Below are 11,150 nucleotides of genomic sequence, written 5' to 3'. Positions count from 1 at the left end.
CCCACAGGCAGCTGGGCACCTTGCGGCCCCCTCGCTCTTCTCCTTCCCTGCGGCGTACTGCTGATGCTGATAAAACCACCGCTGTCTCTTTCTCTGTCTCTCTTGAGAGAGAGACTGGGGGGAATGGAGACATCCCAGATTTCTCCACCCTTCCATCTGCAGGGGCCAGCCCAGCTCCAGTCCCTCCACCCCTGGGCCCACCTCAGCCAGGCCATGGGCCTTCCCCTCCCCACCCAGCCACGGCCGGGCAGGGCAGAGTCCTGCACTGCACGCTGACCGGAACCAAAGAGAGCCAGTTCTCCTGGGAATTCTGCTTTTAACCCCTCTGTGTTCTCAGAGGCGTGTCCACCTTCAATTGGTCAATATCCAAATTGACCTCTTCCTGCCGAGAAAATTCCTTTTCCATGTCAAACAACAACAGTTATATAGCGAGAGTGATTAATACATTGGCCTACTATTATCCCTCTCATAAGCGACTGGCATGGTGAAAATCTGTTCATTTAAACACTTAAAATCTCTTTTTTTCCAAAAGATATAACCCTATTTTTTTTCTAATCAGATGTTGCGACATCATATTCTGAACTAGGCAGGTTATTGTTGTAGCAACTGAGCTCTGAGAGAAATCTGTCTTGGTTTCTAGACACAGTTCTGATCTTTCTGCTGAAAGAAGTCTCAGCTTGGTTCATTAGTAGTTTGGTACTATAGCAACTCACAGTCTCAGCTTTCTAAATGTTTAAATTTTCCTTAATGATTTAGATCCTGGTTTTGTGATCCTGATTTTGCTTATTATTTTAAAATTTCCCAACATTTCTCAAAATTATGTGTACATTCTAAAGCCATCTTGCACTTTAGAAAGATTTTTACCCTTTTATATACGTAAACACTTTTGGGCCCATCTGAAGCAGAAATACCAGGAGGGGCTGGAGCGTGTGCAGAGAAGGACACGGGAGCTGGGGAAGGGTGTGGAGCACAAGGCCAAGGAGGAGGTGCTGAGGGAGTTTCAGCCTGGACAATGGGAGGCTCATGAGGGACCTTCAGGCACACTTCCATAGATCCATACCTGACCGTGCTCACCACCAGGGCTGTTCCCCTGCCAAACGCTTTCACTGCATCCCAGTGCTTTAGAGGCTGGTATCAGTAACACTCCCTGCTTGTTGTTGGTTGCATTTTTGTTTTGCTGGTTTAGTAGAGGAAAATTCCTGTTGATTTTCTCATTTTCCAACAAGCAAAGATGCTTCTGCACAATGTTTCCTGCTCTTTTCCAGCACTGGATGAGATTCAGATCCAGTTGTAGTTTTTCATGTCTGCAGCAGCAATAGCAAATGCGTAGCTGTCTCTTTCTTTCTTTTCCATTTCAGAGCTTTCAAAAGCTAAAACTCTGCATTGCAGAGACAACGTTGCTTGCTGATAGCAGCCAGGGAGGAATATCAGCTACATATCCATATGCAGTTCTGTTGAATTGGCCTGGTTTAATTTGATCTGTGTGGCTTAGAATCCTTTTACTATCCTTTTACTCTGGAATTTTATGATTTCTCCTTGGACGATATGGAGGTAGATGTGAGAAGGAAGGAGGTTATACGAGATAGGTAATAGCTTGTCGCACATGCTTCTCTCTTGTCCCAGAGCACAAAACCAGCATCGGTGTCTGCCCCAGCTCCCTCTGCTCCTGGAGAAGATGAAGGGGAGCAAATTGAGCAGTATGACCGTGAGTCTCCATCAGTGATCACACCAGAGCCTGAATCTTCTGAGCCAGTAAGTGCCAGTTGTGGGTGGTGCTGTCTTTAGTGCAAGGCAGAGCTGCAAGTTTTGCTTTTGCATTTCAGAGCTTTCAAGATTTAAAAGATCAGTTACACAAGTAGATCATTGCTACCTGATAGTAGGCAGTGTGGAATATTTAAATCAGAGCAATTTGCATTACAGATGGATCCGCCAATTTTAATACCATGAATCCCATTGCAATCAAAATTTCTTAATATTCCTTGAAAGATTTAGTGTTATATGTGAGAAGAAAGGTTCTTATAAATGATAGGTAACGGTTCATCCCTCATGGCTCTCTCTTGCTACAGCTGACAGAGGCAACAGCAGTGTCTGCCCCATCTCCCTCTGCTCCTGGAGAAGAAGCCAAAGAGGAGCAAATTGAGCAGCATGACCGCGAGGCTTCAGCAGTGGTCACAGCAGAGCCAGACACTTCTGTAAGTTCTGGGTGGTGCTATCTATAGTGTAACACAGAGCAGCAAGTTTTCCTTTTGCATTTCAGAGCTTTCAAGAATTAAAAAGTCAGTTACAAAGAGATCATTGCTACCTGATAGTAGGGAGGGTGGAATATTTATTTCAGAGCAATTTGCATTACAGGTGGATTAGCCAATCTTAAAACCATGAGAGTGCATTGGAATCCAATTGCAATTAAAGTTTCCCAATTTTCCTTGGAAGAAATGGTGGTAGATGTGAGAATATAGACAGTTATAAATGATAGGTAAAGGCCTGTCCCTAATAATTCCTTCTTGCCACAGATGACAGCGGGAAGAGCAGTGTCTGCCCCAGCTCCCTCTCCTCCTGGTGAAGAAGACAAAGAGGAGCAGCAAATTGAGGAGTATGAGCGTGAGGCTCCATCAGTGATCACAGCAGAGCCTGAATCTTCTGAGCCAGTAAGTGCCAGTTGTGAGTGGTGCTGGCTTTAGTGCAAGGAAGAGATGCAAATTTCGCGTTTGCATTTCAGAGGTTTCAAGATTTAAAGAGTCAGTTATACAAATAGATTCATTCCTACCTGATAGTAGGCAGGGTAGAATATTTAAATCCAAGTAATTTTATTTACAGTCGGATTAAACAATTTCAATACCATGAGAGTGCCTTAGAATCCCATTGTAATCAAAGTTTCACAATTTTCCGTGGATGATATGGTGGTAGATGTGAGGAGAAACAAAGTTATAAATGATAGGTAATGGCCTGCCCCTCATGCTTCTCTCTTGCCACAGATGGACGAAGGAACAGCAGTGTCTGCCCCGCCTCCCTCTGCTCCTGTAGAAGAAGCCAAAGAGGAGGAAATGGAGGAGTTTGACCACGAGGCTCCATCAGGGGTCACAGCAGAGACTGAATCTTCTGAGCCAGTAAGTGCCAGTTGTGGGTGGTGCTGTGCTGTCTTTAGTGCAAGGCAGAGCTGCAAGTTTCTGACCAGTCAGCTTTTGCTGTTGCTGCCTGAGGATGCTGAATGCTGGAGTCCTGACGGGACCCAGCGATTTCCTGCAGGCAGTGACCACCAGCCAGAAATTGGCCTTGGAGCTGTCATGTTGAGGCACCAAAGCCTGTTGCCTCAGGGTGAGCATCTGTCTGCTCGGCTCAGTGAAGCTCTGTCTCTTGGTTTCTGAAGTCCTGTTGCCAAGGGCACACATGGCAGTGCTGGAGCTTGGTTTGTTCGCTTTGTTTGCTTTCTCGTAGTGGAAACATGTGTTTGGCTGGTGAAATTGCTCTTCAGCTTACTTGAGTATTTATTCAGTTCTACGAAGTGTGTGGCCCAGCTTTCTTGTGACTTTTGATAAGATGGAAGGAGACGAGTGTGTTGTCCATGAATCTGTGGGGGACAAGACCTGTGGCCAAAGAAACAAAGTGTGTAGTTGTGAAGCCCTGTTGTGAGGCAAAAAGCACAAGGAGCAAGGTTCTGTGGTTGCATTTTTAGAGGTAGTGTGCAGCTTGGGAAAGTGCTTTGGAGCCTGGAGGTGGAGGTGAAGCTGGAAGTCCTTGACTGCTGTCTTGTGTTGCTGAGAAGAGAGCAAGACGTCTCTGAAATGGGGATGCTGTATTTGAAGTCAAACAGGCAACTCTGTGGTGGGGGAGCTGCATGGGCCCAAAGGATGCAGGGTTGCTGGTCAAGAGAAGTGGAACAAGAGCCAGGGTGTGGCCAGGTAGCCAAGAAGGCCGAGGGCATCGTGGCCTGTGTCAGCAGCAGTGGGGCAGCAGGAGCAGGGCAGTGACCGTCCCCCTGGGCTGGGCAGCGCTGCGGCCAGAGCTGGGAGTGCTGTGTCCACTTGTGGGCCCCTGTGAAGCAGAAAGTCCTTGAGGGGCTGGAGCGTGTGCAGGGAAGGACACGGGAGCTGGGGAAGGCTGTGGAGCACAAGGCCAAGGAGGAGGTGCTGAGGGAGTTTCAGCCTGGACAATGGGAGCCTCCTGAGGGACCTTCAGGCACACTTCCATGGTTCCATACGTGACTGTGCTCACCACCAGGGCTATTTCCCTGCCAAACATTCCCTCACTGCCTACAAGTGTTTTAGCCACCTGAGGAGGGGACATTTTCTACCGTTGGTTTGTTGGTTTGGTAGGAGGTGAAGCCCTGTCCCATTGTCTCTCTTTCCAACAAGCACGGATGCTTCTGCACAACCTTTCCTGCCCTTTTCACGCACAGGATGGCATTCTGATTCAGTTTGAGTTTTCCATGTCTGCGGCAGCAATAGCAAAGGCCTTGCTGGCTATTTCCTACTTCTCCATTTCAGGGCTTTAAAGAGCCAAAAGCTCCTTTGTGCAGAGGCACAGTTGCTTGCTGATAGCAGCCAGAAAGGACTATCAAATACATAGAGTACATCAAATAGAGTTCTGTTGAGTTAGCTTATTTTAATCTGGTTGGAGTGATTTAGAATCCCAATGCTAACAAAGTAGATAATTTCTCCTTCGACGAGGTAGTTGTGGATACAAGGAGAAAGGAGGCTATAAATGATAGGTAATGGCTGTCCATCATGCTTCTCTCTTGCCACAGATGGACGAAGGAACAGTGGTCTCTGCCTCGGCTCCCTCTCCTCCTGAAGAAGAAGCCAAAGAGCAGCAAATTGAAGAGAATGACCACGAGGCTCCATCAGGGGTCACATCGGAGCCTGACATTTCTGAGCCAGTAAGTGCCAGTTGTGGGTGGTGCTGTCTTTAGTGCAAGGCAGAGCTGCAATTTTCTGAGCAGCCAGCTCTTGCTGTTGCTAGCGGAGGATGCCGAGAGCTGCAGTCCTGCAGGACGTAGCCATTTCCTTTAGGCAGTGACAGCTAGAAATTGGCCCTCAGCTCACTACAAGGGCTTTTCCCCTACCAAACATTCCCTCACTGCATCCCAGTGCTTTAGACAGTGTCATCAGTGACACTCCCTGCTGGTTGTTGGTTGAGTTTTTATTTTGCTGGTTTAGTAGAAGAAACGTCCTGTTGATTTTCTCATTTTCCAACAAGCAAAGATGCTTCTGCACAATGTTTCCTCCTTTTTCCAGCACTGGATGAGATTCAGATCCAGTTGTAGTTTTCCATGTCTGCAGCAGCAATAGCAAAGGCGTAGCTGTCTTTTTCCTACTTTTCCATTTCAGACCTTTCAAAAGATAAAAGCTCTGCATTGCAGAGACAATGCTGCTTGCTGATGGCAGCCAGGGAGGAGTATCAGCTTCATATCCATATGGAGTTCTGTTGAATTGGCCTGTTTTAATTTGATCTGTGTGGCTTAGAATCTTTTTCTCTGGAATTTTATGATTTCTCCTTGGAAGGTATGGTCGTAGATGTGAGAAGGAAGGAGGTTATACGTGATAGGTAATGGCTTGTCCCACATGCTTCTCTCTTGCCCCAGACCACAAAACTAGCATCAGTGTCTGCCCCAGCTCCCTCTGCTCCTGGAGAAGATAAAGAGGGGCAAATTGAACAGTATGACCATGAGTCTTCCTCAGGGGTCAGAGCAGAGCCTGAATCTTCTGAGCCAGTAAGTGCCAGTTGTGGGTGGTGCTGTCTTTAGTGCAAGGCAGAGCAGCAAGTTTTCCTTTTGCATTTCAGAGCTTTCAAGAATTAAAAAATCAGTTACAAAGAGATCATTGCTACATGACAGTAAGGAGGGTGGAATATTTATTTCAGAGCAATTTGCATTACTGAATTATTAGCCAATGTAAATACCATGAGAGTGCGTTAGAATCCCATTGCAATTAGAGTTACCCAGTTTTCTTTGGGAGAAATGGTGGTATATGTGAGGAGCAACGAAGTTATAAATGAGGGGTAATGGTCTGTCCTTCATGCTTCTGTCTTGCTACAGATGACAGAGACAGCAGCAGTGTCAGCCCTGGCTCCCTCTCCTCCTGAAGAAGAAGCCAAAGAGGACGAAATTGTGCAGTATGACCACGAGGCTCCATCAAAGGTCACATCAAAGCCTGAATCTTCCGAGCCAGTAAGTGCCAGTTGTGGGTGGTGCTGTCTTTAGTGCAAGGCAGAGCTGCAAGTTTCTGACCAGCCAGCTCTTGCTGTTGCTGCCTGAGGATGCTGAGTGCTGCAGTCCTGCCAGGAGCCAGCGATTTCCTGCAGGCAGTGACCTCCAGCTACAAATTGGCCTTTGATCTGTCGCCCTTAGGCACCAAAGAGCTGGGGGTTCTGGCTGAGCTTCTGGCTGCTCAGCTCAGGGAAGTTCTGTCTCTGGGTTTCTGCATTGCTGTGGCCAAATTCACAGGACGTAGTGCTGCAAGTGGCAGGGTTTGATTTGTTTGTTTTCCCTTTGTGGAAATGTGTGTTTGGCTTGTGGAAGTGTTCTTCAGTTTTCTGGAATAGTTCTTCACTTGTACAGTCTCTTTTGACTTTTGCTAGACTTCAAGGAGATGATTGTGTTGTCCAGGAACCTGTGGGGTGCCATTCTTGTCGGGTATGGCCAAAGAAACCAAGTGCCTCATTGGGAAGGCTTCTTGTGTGGCAAAAAAGCAGAAGCAGCAATTTCCTGTGGATGCCTTTTGCAATGAAGCCGCAGCTTTGGAGCTGGCATTAGGGCCTAGGGTGGGGATGAAGCTGCAAGTCCTTGACGGCTGTCTTGTGTTGCTGAGAAGAGGCGGGACGTCTCTGAACCGGAGATGCTGTATTTGAAATCAAACGGGCAACTTTTTGGCTGGGCAGCTGTGTGGACCAAAAGGACCCAGGGGTGCCAGTCAAGAGCAGCTGAAGGTGGGCCAGCGCCTGGCCAGGTAGCCAAGAAGGCCGAGGGCATCGTGGCCTGTGTCAGCAGCAGTGGGGCAGCAGGAGCAGGGCAGTGACCGTCCCCCTGGGCTGGGCAGCGCTGCGGCCAGAGCTGAGAGTGTGTGTCCACTTGTGGGCCCCTGTGAAGCAGAAAGTCCTTGAGGGGCTGGAGCGTGTGCAGAGAAGGACACGGGAGCTGGGGAAGGCTGTGGAGCACAAGGCCAAAGAGGAGGTGGTGAGGAAGCTTCAGACTGGACAACGGGAGGCTCATGAGGGACCTTCAGGCACACTTCCATGGTTCCATACATGACTGTGCTCACCACCAGGGCTGTTTCCCTGCCAAACATTCCCTCACTGCATCCCAGTGCTTTTGACACTGGCATCAGTAACACTCCCTTCTTGTTATTGGTTGCATTTTTGTTTTGCTTGCTTAGTACAGGAATAGCCCTGTTGATTTTCTCATTTTCCAACAAACAAAGATGCTTCTGCACAACGTTTCCTGCCCTTTTCCAGCAATGGATGATATTCTGATCCAGTTGCAGGTTTCCATGTCTGCTGCAGCTATAGCAAAGGCATAGCTGTCTCTTTCTTACTTTTCCATTTCAGATCTTTCAGGAGCTAAAAGCTTGGTCTTACAGAGACAACATTGCTTGCAGATGGTTGCCATGGAGGAATATCAGCTTCATACCCATATACAATTCTATTGAATTGGCCCATTTTAATTTGATCGGTGTAGCTTAGAATCCTTTTGCTCTAAAATTTTATTATTTGTCCTTGGGCGATACGGAGGTATATGTGAGAAGAAAGGAGGTTATACATGATAGGCAACAGCATATCCCACATGCTTCTGTCTTGCTACAGATGACAGAGACAGCAGCAGTGTCAGCCCTGGCTCCCTCTCCTCCTGAAGAAGAAGCCAAAGAGCAGCAAATTGAGCAGTATGACCACGAGGCTCCATCAGGAGTCACACCAGAGCCTGACAGTTCGGAGTCAGTAAGTGCCAGTTGTGGGTGGTGCTGTCTTTAGTGCAAGGCAGAGCTGCAAGTTTCTGACCAGTCAGCTCTTGCTGTTGCTGCCTGAGGATGCTGAGTGCTGGAGTCCTGCCAGGAGCCAGCGATTTCCCACAGGCAGTGACCTCCAGCTACAAATTGGCCATCGACTTGTCACCTTGAGGCACCAAGAGCTGGGGGTTCTGGCTGAGCTTCTGGCTGCTCAGCTCGGGGAAGTTCTGTCTCTGGGTTTCTGCATTGCTGTGGCCAAAGGCACAGGATGTAATGCTGCTGGTGAAAGGGCTTGGTGTGTTTGTTTTCCCTTTGTGGAAAGGTGTCTTTGGATTGTGGAAATGTTCTTCAGTTTTCTGGAATAGTTCTTCACTTGAACAGTCTCTTTTGACTTTTTCTATGCTGCAAGGAGTTGATTGTGTTGGCCAGGAATCTGTGGGATGCCATTCCTGTTGGGAGTGGCCCAAGAAACCAAGTGACTCTTTGGGCAGGCTTTTTGTGCGGCAAAAAGCAGAAGCAGCAATTTCCTGTGGATGCCTTTTGCAATGAAGCCTGCAGCTTTGGAACTGGCATTAGGGCCTAGGGTGGGGGTGAAGCTGGAAGTCCTTGACTGCTGTCTTGTGTTGCTGAGAAGAGGCAGGACGTCTCTGAACTGGGGATGCTGTGCTTGAAGTCAAACAGGCAACCTTGTTGTTGGGCACTTGCGTGGGCCCAAAGGACCCAGGTGTACCAGTCAAGAGCAGTGGAACGTGGCCCAGCACCTGGTCAGGTAGCCAAGAAGGCCGAGGGCATCCTGGCCTGTGTCAGCAGCAGTGGGGCAGCAGGAGCAGGGCAGTGACCGTCCCCCTGGGCTGGGCAGCGCTGCGGCCAGAGCTGGGAGTGCTGTGTCCACTTGTGGGCCCCTGTGAAGCAGAAAGTCCTTGAGGGGCTGGAGCGTGTGCAGGGAAGGACACGGGAGCTGGGGAAGGCTGTGGAGCACAAGGCCAAGGAGGAGGTGCTGAGGGAGTTTCAGCCTGGAGAACGGGAACCTCCTGGGGGACCTTCAGGCACACTTCCATAGATCCATATGGGACAGTGCTCACCACCAGGGCTGTTTCCCTGCCAAACATGCCCTCACTGCCTCCCAAGTGTTTTAGCCGCCAGAGGAGGGGACACTTGTGACTTGTGGTTTGTTGCTTTGCTAGGAGGTGAAGCCCTGCTTGTTTTCTCTCTTTTCAACAAGCGCAGATGCTTCTGCACAAAGTTTCCTGCACTTTTTATGCACTGGATGGGATTCTGATCCAGTCTGAGTTTTCCGTGTCTGCTGCAGCAATAGCAAAGGCCTTACTGGCTGTTTCCTACTTTTCCATTTCAGGGCTTTAAAGAGCCAAATGCTCCTTTGTGCAGAGGCACAGTTGCATGCCGATAGGAGCCAGAAAGGACTATCAAATACATAGAGTGCATCAAATAGAGTTCTGTTGGGTTAGTCCATTTTATTCTCGTCAGAGTGCCTTAGAATCCCATTGCTAACAAAGTTGATAATTTCTCCTTCAAAGAGGTTGTTGTGGATACAAGGAGAAAGGAGGCTATAAATGATAGGTAATGGCCTGTCCATCATGATTCTCTCTTGCCATAGATGGACGAAGGAACAGCGGTCTCTGCCCCGGCTCCCTCTTCTCCTGGTGCAGAAGCCAAAGAGGAGGAAATTGAGCAGTATGACCACGAGGCTCCATCAGTGGTCACACCAGAGCCTGACAGTTCAGAGCCAGTAAGTGTCAGTTGTGGGTGTTGCTGTCTTTAGTGCAAGGCAGTGCTGCAAGATTCGCTTTTTTATTCCAAAGCTTTCAGATTTAAATTGTCAGTTACAGAAACAGATCATTGTAACATGATAGTAGGCAGGGTGGAATACTAATACAGAGCAATTTGCATTATAGGTGGACTAGAAAAATTCAATACCATGAGAGTGCCTTAGACTCCCTTTAGAATCAAAGTTTCTCAATTTTCCTTGGAAGATATGGTGGTAGATGTGAGAAGATAGGAGGTTATAAATCATAGATAATGCCCTGTCCCTCATGCTTCTCTCTTACCACAGATGACAGAGGCAACAGCAGTGTCTGCCCTGGCTCCCACTGCTCCAGGAGAAGAAGCCAGAGAGGAGGAAATTGAGGAGTATGACCGCGAGGCTCCATCAATGGTCATACCGGAGCCTGAGAGCTTGGAGCCAGTAAGTGCCAGTTGTGGGTGGTGCTGTCTTTAGTGCAAGGCAGTGCTGCAAGTTTCACTTTGCATTTCCGAGCTTTCAGATTTAAATGGTCAGTTACACAAATAGATCATTGGTACCAGACACTAGGCAGAGTGGAATATTTAAGTCTAAGTAATTTGATTTACAGTCGGATTATCCAATTTCAATACCAGAAGAGTGCCTTAGAATCCCATTGCAATCAAGGTTTCTCAGTTTTCCTTGGAAGATATGGTGGTAGATGTGAGAAGAAATCAGATTAAAACAGATTGGTAATGGCCTGTCCCTCATGCTTCTCTCTTGCCTCAGATGATAGAGACGGCAGCAGTGTCTGCCCTGGCTCCCTCTACTCCTGGAGGAGAAGTCAACGAGGAGGAAATCGAGGGGAATCCATGCTGCTTTCTGACAGAGGAGACCTTCCCTGGCTATTTGACACTTGCAGTACTGGAGGTTGGTTATAGCTCTGCATAAATTCAAAGACCAATATAGAGTGCTTGCATGGTGCTGTCAGAGCATGGCTGCCATGTGGTCATGGTGACAGCAGAAGGTTGTCTTGGTGCATGGAAGGCCTCAGTGTCAGAACAACCCGAGGGCTTGCTCAGGAAAAGAGCATCCTCCTGCTTGAGGCATTTGTCAGTGGGAGCTGCCCAATGACAAAAGCCTTGTTTTTCCTAGTGTTGCAGCATAGCCTTTCAGGCTTTCACCAGTGCTACAGTGATTGAAGGACTCACTGTTTCAGCTTTCACAGCTTACGGAGTTTGTTATTCCAGCTACTACCTGACCAACCTCGCATGTAAGTAGAGGTTTTCCCTGCGTGTACCCAAACCTGGCTTTTGTATGTCTTCCTACTCTTTCTTAGTGCCTGAGTTATTTTGAAACAGAAAGAGAACCAGTGTGCCACTGGTTTGGTAAAGCTCCTGTCAAGGAGTTCAGCTACAAGGGGATTTCTGCAGCCACAGGGGCAGCATTTTCAAGGGAACCTGCAGGGGTTCTGTTTC

At 48.2% G+C, this 11,150-nt stretch overlaps 1 long non-coding RNA gene across 1 annotated transcript; it reads left to right on the top strand.

The window, feature by feature from the left end:
- Positions 1 to 10,043: 10,043 nt before the first annotated feature.
- On the top strand, positions 10,044 to 10,876 carry LOC144248275 (uncharacterized). The gene is made up of 3 exons (XR_013341666.1): positions 10,044 to 10,137; positions 10,462 to 10,602; positions 10,828 to 10,876. It is a non-coding gene; the product is annotated as an uncharacterized LOC144248275 (long non-coding RNA).
- Positions 10,877 to 11,150: the final 274 nt, after the last annotated feature.

Source organism: Lonchura striata, chromosome Z (assembly GCF_046129695.1).
Source record: "Lonchura striata isolate bLonStr1 chromosome Z, bLonStr1.mat, whole genome shotgun sequence".
Classification (NCBI taxonomy): Eukaryota; Metazoa; Chordata; class Aves; order Passeriformes; family Estrildidae; genus Lonchura; species Lonchura striata.
This window is presented reverse-complemented; position numbering and strand designations above follow the sequence as displayed.